The sequence below is a fragment of the Panthera onca genome, chromosome B1 (assembly GCF_046562875.1).
Source record: "Panthera onca isolate mPanOnc1 chromosome B1, mPanOnc1 haplotype 2, whole genome shotgun sequence".
NCBI lineage: Eukaryota > Metazoa > Chordata > Mammalia > Carnivora > Felidae > Panthera > Panthera onca.
The window spans coordinates 152,668,202-152,685,352 of record NC_138342.1 but is presented as its reverse complement, the minus strand read 5'-3'; the positions used below and the strand labels follow the sequence as shown (position 1 = coordinate 152,685,352).

The following is a 17,151-nucleotide window of genomic DNA, read 5'->3' as shown; positions in this document are numbered from 1 at the left end:
TAACCAGCTGAGCCACCCAGGTGCCCCCTGATATCCTCTTCTGGTAGGACACTGGTCAGATTGGATAGGGCCCACCCACATGGCCTCATTTTAACTTAATTACCTCATTAAAGACCCTATTTCCAAATACATTCCCATTCTGAGGTATGGGGGTTAGGGCTTCAACAGAGGAGTTTGGGGGTCATCACAATTCAGCCCATAGCACACGATGTTGTGGTGGCCTGCTGCCTATTTCTCCATCCCTTGGCTCAAAGCTGGTGGCCATCGTCATGCTGCCCCTGCTACAGTCTTCTTCAAGCACAGTTGTAAGCACACTGCCCTCCTGCTCAGCATCTTACAGAAACATTTCTGCACCCTTGGCCTGGCACTCAAGGACCTCCTCACTGTGGCTGTAAACAGCCCATCCCTGTAGCTCCACCATCAACGACTCTGCTCTCTGACCAAACCGAGCGGCCATCATGGGACGGACACACTTGTGCTCCTGGCTCACTGCACCTTTGCCCTGCTGTGTTCTCAGGGAGGAATCCTCTCCCCACATCTCCGTCTTTTCAAAACCTACCCACAAATGCCACTGCCTTCCCTGAAAACCCACAATCCTTTACATGTGCCACTAACAGCACTTCTCTTCTTCCCTAGCTTCTCACTGGGGACATATTTTGTCCCAGCAGTCTCCTGGAGGCCAGGTGGGAAAGATCACAGTATTTTTTCCTCACCTCCCCTTGCAGGGTCACTGCAGGCTGGCTGTGTCCTTCAACCAGAAGATCCCAGCTCTGGTCAGGCAGCCCTCTCTGCACACCCTGTTCGTCTCCAGGTTCTGGTAACCCTTCCCTGCCCTTGCCCCCTTCAACTCTATAGACAGCAAGAAAGCCAGCTGGGACTAGGCTCTGGGTACTTCCCTGGGCCATAGCTTTGCAAATAGTCCCTCCATTAAACGCTCCTCGATTAGTCTAACCTGACTGTGCCATCTGTCCCCCCCCCCCCCCCGCCCCGGGACATGGATGGCTATGCCATTTTCACCCAGTCTTACCAAGTGCAAATCAACCTGCTTTTTTTTTTTTTCAAAAATACATATTGAAATACTGATATGTGCTGTTCTTAAGGGGCTGAAAATACAGGAAGATGCAGTGTTGCCTCCATGGGGTCCACGGGCTGGCAAAGGAGGCCGGCAGTCGCATCTCAGGGCAAAAAGGTCTATGCAGAGACCAAAAGGCGCAGTGGTGGGGGACCGGGCACTGGAGGAAAATGACTTGATTTGACTCCTGGCCCCTCCACCTACCAACTGGTGGCTCTTTGGCAAGTTTGTCACGCCTCAGTTTCCTTGTCTGCCAAGTGGAGGTAATAATAGTTACTTCACGGGATATGATGAGAATTATAGTACAGTTTCTTGGCACAACTTGGCACATAGCAAGCACTGCATAACTACTGTCCATTAGGTAAACACAGGGTGCTGTGGAACCACAGAGGAAGGTGACTTATTCCAGCTATTGAGGTTGGGATGTTGAGATTCGCTTCTTGCCTATTCCTTTGGCCTTACCTATAGGACTAAGTAAGTTGGAAACTATCAGGTTTCTTCTAAGGAGGAAGAACCTCCACCAGAAAGAAATGTTTCACTGAGCCAGAAAAGATTTTCTCTTGCAATTTTTCCAGCGCATCGAGTCTAGAAAGGATGATGTCTTTTATCTAAGTGAGTCTTTTAAAAGTTATTTATTCCCTCGGAGCCTGGAGCCTGTTTCCGATTCTGTGTCTCCCTCTCTCTCTGCCCCTCCCCCGTTCATGCTCTGTCTCTCTCTGTCCCAAAAATAAAAATAAAAAAACGTTAAAAGTTATTTATTCCATTTTATTACTGGGTTTTACTTTTTAGAGCAATTTTACATTCACGGCAAAATTGATTAAAAGGTACAGAGATTTCCCATGTACCCCCCTGCCCCCACATATACATAAGCTTCCCTCATTATCAATATCCCCCACCAGAGGGGTACATTTGTTATAACTAATGAACCTGCCTGGACACACCCTTATCACTCAAAGTCCGTAGTTTACATCAAGTTTCATTCTTGGTGTTGTACATTCTATGTATTTCGACAAATTTGTAATGATACATATCCACCTTGATAATGTCATACAGAGTAGTTTCACTGCCCTAAAGGTCCTCTGTGCTCCCCCTACTCACCCTTCCTTTCCCCCTAACCCCTGGAAACCACTGGTCTTTTTACTGTCTCCACAGTTTTGCCTTTTCCAGAATGTCATATAGTTGGAGTCATACAATATAAGACTTTTCCAATTGGCTTCTTTCACTCAGTAATATGCATTTAAGGTTCCTCCCTGTCTTATCATGGATTGACAGCTCATTTCTTTTTAGCACAGAATACTGTTCTATCCTGCAGACACACCACAGTTTATCCATTTACCTGCTGAAGGACAGCTTGGTTGCTTCTAAGTTTTGACAATTATGAATAAAGCTACTGTCCGAGGTAATCTTTATGAAATCAGCCAAGTGAAGGAGGGGAGCAGGGGTGAACAGGCAGGGGGCAGAGGCTGGGCAGAGGCAGGGAGTCGCCAGAGAGAACAGTAAGGGGAGGACTGTAGAAGTTTGGGGTGGTCGAGGAGTCACCACAGCAGATGAGAGAGGACAGTGGGTGTGTTTAGAGCAAGCGTGAGGGCAGGGCCAGAGCCCCTGGGTGCTCTGAGCTCTTCCTGGGCATCGGTCAGCTCCTCTGGGTTTCTTTTCGAAGCTATGATGTAGAAAGAATTTCAATGGCCTGCTCTTCAGCACACTTCCTCCAAGGCACAAAGTGGGCAATGGCTTTCTACAGGGAGACACCACAGCAGGAGACTGTGACTTGACCAGACAAAAAACATGAAGAAAACTGCAGGAAGCTCAACTCAGAAGCCAGAGGGCTACTAGCACTTGCTACGTCCTTCTCTCCATTTGTCTTCCCGAGGATTACCTTTTGCTCTTCCTCCCCCAGGTGGATGGTTTAAGATGCTTTATCATGTTTTTAAGACTGTGAATGTGGCCGACCTACCTCACAGCCATGTGGGAGCTGCTATGGACTAAATTGTGTCTTCCCCCCTCCGAAACCAAATTCATATGTCAAAGCCTTAACCCACAGTGTGACTGTATTTGGCGATAGGGCCTTTAGGAAGGCAACGAAGGTTAAATGAGATCACAAGGTTGGGGCCCTGACCCGGTAGGGCTGGTGTCCTTACAAGAGGAGACACTGGCTCACTCTCTCTCTTCACACACACACAGAAGAAAGGTCGTGTGAGGATAGAGCAAGAAGGTGGCCATCTGCAAGCCAGAGAGGGCACTCTCATCATGAACCAAATTGGCCAGCACCTTGGTCTGGGACTTGCAGTCTTTAGAACTGAGAAAATGTGTCTGCTGTTCAAGCCATGTAGTCTGTGGTACTTGGTCATGGCAGTCTTAGCAGACTAATAAAGGGGCTTTCCCAAAAGGAGTTCCCTCTGTCACTTGGCTTTGTGGTGTGGCCTCTGTGGCCCAATTGTCAATAACTCTTCTTTGGGTCAGCACAAGAAGGCTGGCTGTGACTCCTCTGGATGCCTGTTCCTCCAGAGGTAGGCACAGAGCAATTGCTACGAAAGACAGCCTCACAGACCAGTGACAGAAGGGGGAGTGAGACCCTTTCCTCCTCCCTAGGAGGCTGGAGTACCAGCAACTGTGAAGGGCGTGAGATTGTACCCTCCTCACAAGCTTATGAGTTAGCCTGCACAGCCTCATGTTTGCTGGTAGAAGATACAAGACTTCGGGGTCAGAGACCAAGGATCCTATTACAGCCACAGCAGTACCCAGAGTATTGGGGTTTGTGCTCATCTCCCAGGGCCCAGTTCCCACAGGGCCATGTGATGAGGGCCAGGTACTGCCTGTAGAGGCATAGGGTGGCTTTACTGGGAGTAAGCTCAAGCTTTGTGAGCCTGTCTTTTTTTTTTTTTTTTTTTTAATGTTTATTTATTTTTGAGGTGGGGGGAGGGGCAGAGAGAGAGGGGCACAGAGGATCCCATGCAGGCTCTGTGCTGATGGTAGAGAACCCGATGAGGGGCTTGAACTCGTGAACCGTGAGATCATGACCTGAGTGAAAGTTAAATGCTTAACCAACTGAGCCACCCAGGCTTCCCTGTGAGCCTGTCCTTTATGGTGGACAGTAAGCATGTCTGAACATTGCTCCAGGGGAGGCATTATCTTTCTCACATTAGGCAGCAAACAGACCTGCCCTTCACTGCAGAGGACGATACCCTGCTCTCTGTCAACATGGTTTGCCGTGCAAACACCCTGATGGTATATATATGAGATCTAGATTCTAGCAGCTTTGCTGCTCTGACTGACCCCTGGCTGGGATGAACCCTAAACAGTCTTAATATACTGCACTACTTATTATCCACAGTAAATGTTCCTTCCAGATCATTGAAATTGTCTGGAAATCTACACTTGACTATAAATAGGTCTGATATCCTGTGATTTCACAATATGTCTGTTTTAAAAATGTAGGTTTTATGATTATTCAAGTATGGTAAAGCTAACAGATCATGGAAGATTGCCATTGGAATGATATCTCTCTTTTTTTAAGCAATTAACATTTTTTAAAAGTTTTAGTAATCTCTACACACAGCATGGAGCTTGAATTCACCACCCGAGATCAAGAGTCGCGTGCCCTTCTGACTGAGCCAGCCAGGTGCCCCTGAAAGGATCTTTTGCTACTCACAGATTCCAAGAGGAGAGAGGACACTGAGCTGTGTGTGTGTTTGGGGGGAGGGGTGGGTGGAGGGAAGTATGGTCAAAAGTCTTTATTGTGGTTTCCGTGGGAAGAAGTGGGTAAGACAGGGGAAGCAGGGCATAGGATTGGCTATTCTGAATAATTTCAGTGGGCTCTGGGGTCATAGACGCTTCCTTAGTTGTCTGGTACTGGCCCTGAGGTGAGTAGGGCAGGTGGATAAAGGCCTAGAGAGTGGTAGATAGCCTAATAGAGGAGGTGGTTGGAGATGTGGGCTCCAGATTGGCTGGTTTGCATAAGAAAGTCATGATTTTTGCTGACTCCCTCACTCTAAGAACTGGTAGCCATGGGAGGCGCCATTGCTTCAGGGTCAGCAAGGCCCAGATGTCAAGGCATCAGAATAAAAAGACTTGCTTAATGCAAAGTCAAATAAAAATAATACCTCCCTGTGAAGTCCTAACTCCTGAAGAATGTGGAAACTAGAAGGTGCATCAGGCACCTCTGCAATTAACAAACATAACATCTAGTCCATTCCATGAGTCGACACTTGTTCATTAAATAGCTGCCATGAGTGAGGCACCGTACTGGATGCTGGGGAGACAGGCGTGAACCCAAAAGCCCTGACCTTGCCTCGTGGAGCCCAGGGCTGAGCTGCCAAGCCCACACAGGGACCAGCTACACAGGGTCTTGAGCAGTTGTCTGTGGAGCATAACAGCCCCCTGGGAACACTGACTTGCCATCTGAAAATGGAAGGTGCATTTCTCTGGAACACACTTGAGCCTGAAGGCAGAGTACGTCCCTAACCACAGTGGCATATTGGGCTGGAAAAAATGACCTTGCCTTTTGGAACTCCTCGTCCCACCGGAGACATTTCCAAAATTTCCTCAGCAGTCCCGACGACCCGCCTGAATCCTCCCATCTGGGCCTCAGTGTTATTTCTCTGTCAGATTCGATGAACTATGGCTGTAGCTGGTACAGTCCATCACTGCAGTTCTCTGGTGTGCTCTTCTGGAAAAAATGGGAAAAAAAATTTTTTTTAAGTGTTTCTGCAGCTCAGAAGTTCATTTGTCTTAGTCTTTTTGGGCTGCTATAACAAAACGCCATAGACTGTGTGGTTTATAAACAACAGAAATTTATTTCTCACAGTTCTGGAGGCTGGAAGTCCGAGATCAAGACACCAGCAGATTCAGTGTCTGGTGAGAGCCTACTTGGTTCATAGACAGCTGTCTTCTCGCCATGTCTTCATATGGTGGAAGGAGTGGAGAAGCTCTCTGGGGTCTCCTCTATAAGGGCCCTAATCCCATTCATGACCTAATCACTCCGAAAGGCTCTACCTCCAGACACCGTCACATTGGGGGTTAGGATTTCAACACATGGATTTTGAGGGCACCCAAATTTCAGCATAAATAGCAGCATCCTAATTTGGGGTTCCCCTCCACTGTTATCTTCCCCCCACCCACCTCCCCCTTCTCTGGTGGGAGGAATAGACTGCTTTAAGAATTTCCCTCTGTAAGAATTTCCCTCTGAGGCCAGGTTGTCTTCAAGCCTTTGATGAAGGCACAGACAGGGGCTCAAGAAAATGCAGGCTACTCATAATTATGCAAATATAAACTTCTGGTAAAATACACACCAGTGCCCTAGTTTTAAAATCCTAATGCAGTGAAATGTTTCAATTTGGGTTTCTGGCAACTACTATGATCATCTTAAGAGATGTATAAATACATGTAAATAAGATATTAACACCACAAGATTGTTTTAGATCATTTCCCCATCTGGTTCGGTCCTGTAATTGTGTGGGAAGGAACAGTTCTTGGAATCTGGCCTGAGCATGAAAATACAGAACAGAACGATCACTCAGGGTTTTCAGCAGCCTGCAAGATGCTTACCTCTGAAAGCCAATTCCAAATTAAGTTATAACATCGTTGTAGTACTCATAGGCATTAGGTCAGCATTGTATTGTTGCCGGGGAGAGCGTTTCCAAACCTGGTTGATTATCGAGCTCTCTGGAGAGCTTCTAAAAATTCACATTCTGGGCTCTGCTTTTATCATCTCTTATGATAGTATAGGTATGAAGTGGGGGCTGGGAGGCTGTATTTTTAAGAAGCTGCTCAGATAGATACCCGTACTGATAAGCTGGTTTGAGACCCGTGGCTTTATTCGGAGAGTCTTTCTGTTCTAAGTAGGGGCCCTTGTCCGGGCAGCTTCAGCATTACCTGGGGGCTTGTTAGAAACACTGACTGCATTTTTACAGCAGCCCCGGGCAATTTGCAGGAAACTGAAGGAGCCCTGGTGGAGGGGATCCATAGGCCAGGTGAAGTCTTTGGGAGACCGTGACGATTTCACCGTTAGTAGGTCAGGAAGGATGTTATGAGGAAGTTGGGCTGCTAAAAAGATGGAAAAAAAAGGGAGGGCAAACCTATTGCTTCTTTTTGACCAACACAGAAATGGAGGAAACAGGGCAGAAAGGATGCAGGGAATGGGCTACATGTGTTCTACCTCCCCAGTCTTACCAAAAGATGAAATACAAACTTGATTTTGGGGGCAAATTTTTGCTGTTACGTACTCATTATTTGTATCGAGTGCTATAGGTATTCACTGCGGGTATTTGTGGAGCGCACTAATACTACTTTTTTTGTGGGGGCAGTTCTGACTCAACCGAGGCAGCTTGGTGCCAAAGAAAGCCTTGCAGAGATTAGGCTGGAGCGAGCGCTGGGTCCCAACTTTTTGCTAACCCACTGTCATCCTGGGAGAGTCACGTGGGCTCCCCAGGTCCCAGGTTCATCATCCATAACACATCTACGGCTCCCAATCTCATCCGACCCTATGCCCTGTTTTGAAATGAACTTTTGAAACATCCTCTTGGCAATCTGAAAATGAAAATCATAGATATACAGATATGTAGACAACTAGTTGTAGACCTAATTTTTATAAACCACTCTCATGCTCTAAAAGTAATTTAAATAGGAAGTTCAAGTGAATAGGTTATGAGAAAATAATACATATTGTAGTACACAAAGGCTTGGGCAGTGTATTAACCATGTCTTTGATGGTCTGTATTCTGATGCTTTGACATCTGGGGGCTTGCTGACCACGGAGGGGTCTCCCCCTGTCTCAGAGCTAGTGAATTTCTAGAGCTTGTAAGCAACTTGCCCCAGAGCAGACTTCTAAAATGCAAACCAACCAGTCCAGAGCTTACAACCCAACCAAGTCAGGCTTGCGCACTCCGGGCCACCATCTACCTGCCCTTATCACTGTGGGGTCAGGTACCAACAGCTAGGGACAGCTGTTATGCCCCAGAGCCTACTGAAGTTTTTCAGACTAGCCAATCCAAAGCCTGCTTCCCCTGCCTCACTTCTTCCTTCCCGTGGAAACCACAATAGAGACCCATGTGCACATTTCTTCCTTGTTCCCTCTGCCTCCTGACCTACCCTGTGCTTCCCCAAGTGGGCTCCCCATAGCACAGTGCACCCCCTTCTCTTGGGATCTATGAGTAACAAGCTATCATCTCAATAGTAGTCATCTCCTGGTCTGTCAGCTTACTATACCCTGAATTTTCTATTAATACAAATATTTTAAGAACAGAACTATATGGTGAGACATTTGAAAATGGTTTACTGCTCCCACTCACAATGAATAAGCTAAGATTTAACAAAAGTTGGGAGATCAGGAGCTATTTCCTAGAAGGACAGAGGAAAAGAAAGCAGGAGAATGTTACACAGAAGGATAAATGTTCATGGTTAGTATTAACAAAGCTGAGTGATTTGTATACGATAGGACAAAGAGGAAAAACCTTAGGTAGGGATAAGATGCCAAGAAAAGTTATAGACTATACAGGAAAGGGAAGTAGAATATTTTTTAATGTTTATTTATTTATATTGCGAGAGAGAGAGTGTGTGTGTGTGAACACATGCGTGTGCAAGTGTTGAAGGGGCAGAGAGAGAGAGGGAGAGAGAGAATCCCAAGTAGGCTCCACGCTGTCAATGCAGAGCCTGGCACGGGGCTTGAACTGACAAACTGTGAGATCATGACTTGAGTCGAAATCAAGAGTCGGACATTTAACTGACTGAGCTACCCAGGCACCCCAGGAAGTAGAATATTCTTGCAAATCATCCAGGCTTTATTTATAAGTGTAGTGTCGAAACAATTCCTTTTGATGACACGGGATTTGGGAGTGATGAACTGTCGTGGAACAGACTTCCCAGATCTTGAAATCCCATGACAGATTGGAGTGGACATTTTCTTTCAAAATGTCTGGCAGGACACTGGAAAGTCTTATGGGACCTGGGTAAATTCTTCCTTGTGTAACCTGTGCTGGCATCGAAGGACACTCAGTGTCCCTCCCACTATACATCAGTAGCCACCCTCCAATCATTGTAACAGCCAACACTTCCTCCACGGGCTTTCAAGATACACACATTGGGAAACCACTAAATTGGACAACACCCAAGATCCTTCCAGAACTAGCTCATTTCAATTCTATGGTTCTAAGATTGCCGGGGCTTCACAGATGAAGTATGTTGCTAACGTTCCTTAAAGTTTGAAAGTTACTATTGCTAGACACCATAAGCCATGGCCATGAACTGAGCAGAGCATGTGAAGACACAAAAGTACCAAAAGCATGGGAAAATAGTGACAAACCAAGCCACGGTGGCTTACTTTTGAGAGCAAATCACAACCTTTAAGTGAACATCAAAAAACTACTTTTAAATCTTACCACCACAATCGGGCAGTTAACTATAGTTCTGGAAGCACAGTTTGGGTGGGCCCTCCTCCAGCCCCACGGCTCTAAGATGCAGAGCCGGTATTATGTCCGTAGTGCTTAAGAACTTGGCTCTGTTATGAGACAAAACTAACTTCAATCCCAGCTTTGCCACTTGCTAGCTGTGTGGCTGTGGTCAATTTACTTGACATTTTTGAGTTAGTTCTATAATAAGTAAAATTGGAATCAGATGCCTAATTTGTAGAAGGTTGTAAGGCTGGGATAATGCATACAAAGGGCTGAGCTCAAACACGGCAGTTAATAAACAACATAAGCTATCGTTGATTTAGTCTGTTTGCTATTTCTATTTCAAACTGTCCACCAGAGGGCGGCAAACCCGGTTCTGGAATTTGAAAAAGCTGTTGTCCAGTTCCCCGCCTCCCCACCCCGCAAAAATTCCGTATTTGTAAAACATGCTCTAAAAATCCTAAGTATTGATGTCTGAGAAAAAGAATTTAGCAACATTCCATTTGTTTGCCCTTTCACCCTTGAGGGATCTTACATCTAAAATAAAAATGCTCAACTTCAAGACTTGGTTTAAACGAAGACAGATGTATAACCTTGTAGCTTTGAGGCTACCTCTTAAACTAGTGACAAACCAAGGACAGAGCTGTGACAGCAGTGTGACTTTGGGGCAGGCAGTAAGGAATGGATCTTTTGCAGAGAACTTAAAAGTCAGTTTTTCGGATCACTCTGTACCAGAAATTCTGAATGATGTCAGTGATAAAATTCTCCACACACAAAAAAATCTTTTGTTGTTGGAAGTTCTAAACAATTTCTGCAGGTATGATTGCATTTTAGTAACATATACATAAGTTCCACTTGGTACATTTTCTTTTTTCTTTTCTAAAAAAATTTTTTGATGTTTGTTTTTCAGAGAGAGTGACAGACAAAGCGTGAACAGGGGAGTGGCAGAGAGAGAGGGAGACACACAATCCAAAGCAGGCTCCAGGCTCTGAGCTGTCAGCACAGAGCCCTATGTAGGGCTCGAACCCATGAACGGGGAGATCATGACCTGAGTGGCAGTCAGATGCTAAACTGACTGAGCCACCCAGATGCCCCTTCTTCTTCTTTTTTTCTTTTTCTAAAGTACAGGCACCTCCTTTGGGGCGAACCTATTCCAAGATGTCCTGCCCTTCACAAGGAAATGAGAACTCTCTCCCAGGGCTCCCACCAGCTTCTCCGGGATTGGTTGCATTCCTGCACTACATTTTCCTATTTATCCATCAGCAATTGTATTCTGTCTGGAAGCTAATGCAGAGAACTCCCAGTTGTGCAGAAGTTCCTGCCACATGGACCCAGCTCTCTGCATTTTCCTTCTTTTGTACATTTCTGTCAGTTCAGAAACATGCCAAGGGTCTGTAAAGTGACGGTCTCCAACCACTCTGCTTAAATAGTAGACTCAAGGGGTGCTTGGCTGGCTCAGTCAGTATAGCACGTGACTCTTGACCTCCCAGTTATGAATTCAAGCCCCACATCGGGTGTACAGACTACTTAAAAAACAAATAAAAAAATAATAGGGGCGCCTGGGTGGCTCTGTTGGGTGAGCATCAGACTTCGGCTCCGGTCAGGATCTCACAGTTTGTGAGCTCACGCCCCACATCAGAGCGTGCTTCAGATCCTCTGTCACCCTCTTTCTCTGCCCCTCCCCTGCTTGTACTCTCTCAAAAATAAGTAAACATTTTTAAAAAATTAAAAAATGATAGATTCAAAATAAACCGTGATAACACAGTGATTGTAAGGATGAAGAATAGGCCTTGAGATGTTTCATTTTTTACATTCTACGTGATACAAACTTGGGAGTTTTTGTTTGAGTTAAACATTTGAAACAGGGGTGCCTGGGTGGCTCAGTCGGTTAAGCAGCCGACTTTGGCTCAGGTCATGATCTTGCAGTCCGTGAGTTCGAGCCCCACGTCGGGCTCTGTGCTGACAGCTCGGAGCCTGGAGCCTGTTTTGGATTCTGTGTCTCCCTCTCTCTGACCCTCCCCTGTTCATGCTGTCTCTCCCTGTCTCAAAAATAAATAAAACGTTAAAAAAAAATTTTTGAAACAGTTCCAGCTAAAGGGTAAATAAGTCACAGGATGTAACATACGGCATGGTGACTGTAGTTAAGAATACTGTGTTGTACATTTAAAAGTTGCCAAGAAAGTAGATCTTAAAAGTTCTCATCACAAGAAAAAAATTTGTGACTGTGTGAGGTGATGAATGTTAACTAAACTTACTGTTCTGACCATTTCCTAGTATATCAGACTATGTTGTATAACTAAAGCTAATACAATGTTATATGTCAGTTACATCTCAATAAAAAAGAATTCTTAACAGTAAAACAGAGAACAATGTGAGATCTAATATCTTCTAGTGGCAAGGGAAATTTTGTTCATCCATGAAATAGGTTACTAAATTTGAATAATGTTAAATTGAAATGTTTTTGTCCTCAAAGTTGTGTGATTTGAAACTATAGACTGAATCCAGATTACTACTGGATATTACATGATCATTATTAAAAGTAATTTCATTGTATAGTGGAAGTGGGGGAGTGGATATTAATTAGGCTAGGTCCCCTCTGGTCTCAGATTCAAAATAATTTGCTTTCCTTCCTTTCTAGGAAGTATCCAGCTGGTGACAGCCATTCAAGAAGAAAAGGAAGTCTTTCATATCAGGAAACTGAACCCTGCTTCAGAGAAGCTGGGAGAGCAGTGCTCTGCTGGGAGAAGCATTTCAGAGGTGCAGAGACTATGACTGGGGGCTCTAGCCAGGCATGCGCTTTCTTCCCCCTCTAGCCCTCGCCGCAGAGATGGTGTTTGACTTTCCCAATCCTGCCCAAAGCCAAGCTCATCCCACTCCCGCACCTTCCCTTCGTTTGAGGAAGCCCTATTTGGGAAGATTTCAGAGTATCTGACAAATACCAGCAACTTTGGTCTGTGAGATAGAGGAGGTCCCATCTGTGCATCCCAGACGGAGGGGCAGGCTCAGGGAGGGGACCATTCATTGAAAGACCCGCGGTGCGTGTGTTCTGGCCAGAACACACTCCTGATACACTCCTGATACATGCTCCGTGATACATGCATCTTGTTAAATCCAGACACACTCTTCAAAGACGGTGTAATTCACCCCTCACCCCGCGACCCCTGCCTGGAGGTCAGTTTTTACCCGTGGAGGGAAACTGACAAGGTTTCTGTCTCTTCCCCTTTGCATTGTTGCAATGTTTCTGCCCCTCAGGTTTGCTTTGGAACCAAGATCCTGCTCCAACTTAGAGGGTGTCTGGGAAAACTGCCTTCCTTCTTGTCTGCAGGGCAGGTTACCCCCAGCCCTAGTCAGCTTCATACCCCAGTGGTTTCTGAGCTAACAGCTATTACCATTTATTAAGGATAGGACTGCGTGTCAAACGGTTGTACCTGCTTTATTTCTAATTCTTGCCACGACTTCAGTTTGTGGGTAAGGGGATTAAAGTCCAGGAGTCAAGCTAAGTTTTTCCATGTAACCCAGCTCACGATATGCACAGCAAGTCCTCAGGGAAGGCTCATGGGTGACAGGCAATCTTCCAGGGGTGGTTCAGAAATGAGCTCAGTATTCCTCTCCTAAATCTTTTTTCAAAAAAGGTTTTATAATTTTTTCATTTCATTTCATTTCATTTTTCATCATGACAAATGTACTTTTCAATTCCCATCCCCTATTTCCACCACTGTCCCACCTACCTCACCTCTGGCAACTATCAGTTTGTCCTCTATAGTTAAGAGTCTGTTTTTTGGTTTCTCTATCTCTCTCTCTGTCTCTGTCTCTCTCTCTTTCCCTTTGCCCATTTGCTCTATTTCTTAAGTTCCAGACATGAGTGAGATCATATGGTATTTTTCTTTTTCTGACTTAGTTCACTTACATCATGCTTTCATGCTCTAAGCTTTTATAGATTATTTTTAATTGTGGTAAAATATGCATAACATAGGATTTACCATCTTAACCATTATTTATTTATTTACTTAGTGCAAGCAGGGGAGGGGCAGAGAGAGAGAGAGGGAGAGAGAGAATCCCACTGTTGATGCAGAGACCCACCGGGGGTTCGAACTCATAAACTGTGAGATCATGACCTGAGCTGAAACCAAGAGTTAGATGCTTAACCGACTGAACCATCCAGGTGCCCCCATCTTAGCCATTTTTTTAAAATAATGTTTATTATTTCTGAGACAGAGAGAGGCAGAGCATGAGAGGGGGAGGGGCAGAGAGAGAGGGGAACACAGAATCTGAAGCAGGCTCCAGGCTCTGAGCTGTCAGCACAGAGCCCGACGTGGGGCTCGAACTCACAGACCGTGAGATCGTGACCTGAGCCGAAGCCGGATGCTCAACCGACTGAGCCACCCAAGCGCCCCTTAGCCATTTTTAAGTGTACAGTTCCAAGGCATTAACTATATTCACACGTTATGTAGCCGTCACCACCTTCCATCTCCAGAACATTTTCATCTGGCAAAACTGAAACTCTGTCCCCATTAAACTCTAACCCCACATTCTCACCTCCCCTCTTCCTCTGCCAAATCTTATAAGGCAGACACAATTATCATCACCATCCCCATTTTACAGATACAGAAACTCAAGCCTGGAGAGATTCCGTAACTCTCCCGGATCCTAGCTAGTAGGTGACAGAGCTGGAATTCAAAGCCAGACAGTCTGGCTCCGGAGGTCAAAAGCTTAATTACTCTATGGCCTCAGGGACATCTAACCAATACTATGCTTTTCTGTCTTTCTGCTATTGACCCTATTCTAGAAGATCAAGAAACAGAGCCTAGAAAGTTGGAACAAGTTGCAGATAAGTCCTGGTAAAGGCAGGAGGAGGATTCGTGTTCAGACCGCTTGGATCCCAGGCTGATTGGGCCTGTGGTTTTCTGCACAACCACTCAGATGACAGCAGTGAGCCTCTCCCTTTTGAGTCCCACTCTCTGCTTCCATCCTTATCCCAAGGCAGCTCTGGTTGCCTCCCCTCAGTCCCGTGTGCAGTCACGGGCTCCAGTTTGCCTGTGATGAGGGAAGCAGACACCGGGCTTTGGCCAGCAAGGGGCAAGCTGGGCCTAAAATGAGATGTCCTGTCTTGAGTCTTCCGTAGTTCAGGGGGATGCTGTCTGTGCTAGAGCAGGATGTGCTGATCATATCAGAACGTGACGCCTGAGAGTTAGGGTAGCCATATAATCTATCTTCCAAACTGGAACACTTTTGAGAGTGAAATGGGGGGGAGGGGTTATGAAAAATTACACTGGAATAATGCATTAGTCAAGGTTCTCCAGAGAAACACAACTAATAGGATATTTATTTGTTTATTAATAATTAATTAATTATTGTAAGAACTTGGCTTCCATGGTTATGGAGGTTGAGAAATCCCAAATCTGCAGTCAGCAAGCTGGGAACCCAGGATCAGATGGTGTAGTTCTAGTTCGAATCCAAAGGCCTGAGATCCAGGAGAGCTAGTGTGAGGAGGTCAGGAAAAGACTAAAAGAGAAAATTCTGCCTCAGTCGCCTTTTTGCTGGATTGAGGCCTTCAACTGGTTGGATGGGGCCCACCCACAGAGGGGAGAACAGTCTGCTATACTCAGTCTTCAGACTCAAATCTTAATCTCATCTAGACATACACCCTTACAGACACAGTCAAAATAATGTTTAACCACCTATCTTGGCCTCCTGTGGCCCAGGCAAAATGGCACATAAAATTAACCATCACAGGCAACAGCATAAACGAGGACTGTGCTGGGAAAAAACTAGGATGTATTGTCACCCCAAGTATTGTCCTTTCATGGGGATATAACATGAAAATGCAGAGGCCTTCCAGGAGCTATTTCATAAGGATTCAGTGGTATTTTTTGTTTGTTTGCTTTGCGCAGAGGAATGAATTCTCATGAGTAAAGAGGAAAGAGACCAAAACGTTTCAGTTTCACTCACTAGATCAGCCAATTTGGCTTTGACACTTGTATCAATGTGTTTCACATTTCTGTGTTTGGGAAATGTAGATATAGATATGAATAGTAAAACTGGTAAATGGCCCCAAAAACCAGCCTGATAAGGCAAAAGAACAGTTCAATAGGGGTGCCTGGGTGGCTCAGTTGGTTGAGCGACTGACTTCGGCTCAGGTCATGATCTTGTGGTTCTGAGTTCGAGACCCACATCAGGCTCTGTGCTGACAGCTCAGAGCCTGGAGCTTGCTTCGGATTCTGTGTCTCCCTCTCTCTCTGTCCCTCCCCCGCTCATGCTTTGTCTCTCTCTGTCTCTCAACAATAAATAAACGTAAAAAAATTAAAACAAAACAACAACAACAAAAACAGTTCAATAAAGTGAGCCTCTGTCTGCGGAGTGAGCTGACATCATTCTCCAGGTTGGAAAGAATGACATGCTGTCCTGATGTCTTTGACAGGATAAGGGAGTGCTTTGTGACAGGGAATGACTTCACCTACTCTGAAAATACACATGCTTATGAAGATGTAGTCAACAAGCACTGAAAATCCAATTCATAGGGACCCAGCAATGTGTAATGTCTTTACCACACCTTTATAGATATTTGAAGGTTATGCTGGTTGCAAGTGAGGCAACTAGTTATGCAAATGGAATAAAATTTCCCCACCTCTGGGGATTTTTGCACTTGGGTGTTGATTCTTGCCTTTGGAGCCTGCATATGTTACTCGAGCTGGAGGTATGTATATTCCTCCGGATATCACCAAATGGCCATTTTGGGAAAATCAAAAATGGTAGTCAAAAACCATTTAGGCCATTTTGGGAAAATAAAAAAACCCACCTGGTTCTCAATTTGGGGCTGGATGTCAGAAATACAACTAAAAGGGGCTCCTGGGTGGCTCAGTCAGTTAAGTGTCCGACTTTGACTCAGGTCATGATCCCACGGTTTGTGAGTTCGAGCCCCGCATCAGGCTCTGTGCTGCCAGCTTGGAGCCTGGAGCCTGCTTCAGATTCTGTGTGTGTGTGTCTCTCTCTCTCTGCCCTTCCCCCACTCGCACTCTGTCTCCCTCTGTCTCAAATATATATATATATATATATATATATATATATATATATATATATATATATAAAGAAATACAACTAAAACTAAACTGAAAACTAGAGGAAGAGGTTTTGCAGGACAGAGAAACTATTCGACACAATACAAAAATCATGGACATGTCATTCCACATTTTTCAAAACCTATGGAAGGTACAACACAAAGAGTGAACCCTAATGGAAACCGTGGACTTCAGTTAATAATAATGTATTAGTATTGGTTAATTATAAAAGAGGTACATTATAATACAAGATGTAAATAATAGGGAAAACTGTGTTGGCTTGGTAGGGGTGGGGTAGGAGTAGATGAGAACTCTCTGTAAAGTTGTTTTTAAAGTTTATTTATTTATTTTGAGAGAGAGCGCATGAACTGGGGACACACAGAGAGAGAATCCCAAGCTGGCTGTGCACTAACAGTGCAGATGTGGGGCTCAAACCCACAAGCTATGAGATCATGACCTGAGCTGAAATCAAGAGTCAGACACATAACTGACTGAGCCACCCAGGTGCCCTAAGAACTCTCTGTACACTTAAAAATGCTATAAAAAATAAAGTCTTTTAATTAAAACAGAAGAGAATAGTTAATTTATTAAGATACAAGCAAAGGTACAAGAAAACAAGAAATGTCCATTATCTTGGCTG

The 17,151-nt window shown here is 45.0% G+C and overlaps 1 long non-coding RNA gene across 3 annotated transcripts in view; it reads right to left on the bottom strand.

Moving 5' to 3' along the window:
• Nucleotides 1–4,820: 4,820 nt before the first annotated feature.
• The window catches only part of LOC132692943 (uncharacterized), a 35,859-nt gene continuing 23,528 nt past the window's right edge, over nucleotides 4,821–17,151 (bottom strand). For all 3 annotated transcript variants that reach the window (XR_013555085.2, XR_013555084.2, XR_013555086.2), the window contains exon 3: nucleotides 4,821–5,738. This is a non-coding gene — a long non-coding RNA (uncharacterized LOC132692943). The remainder of the gene's footprint in view (nucleotides 5,739–17,151) is intronic.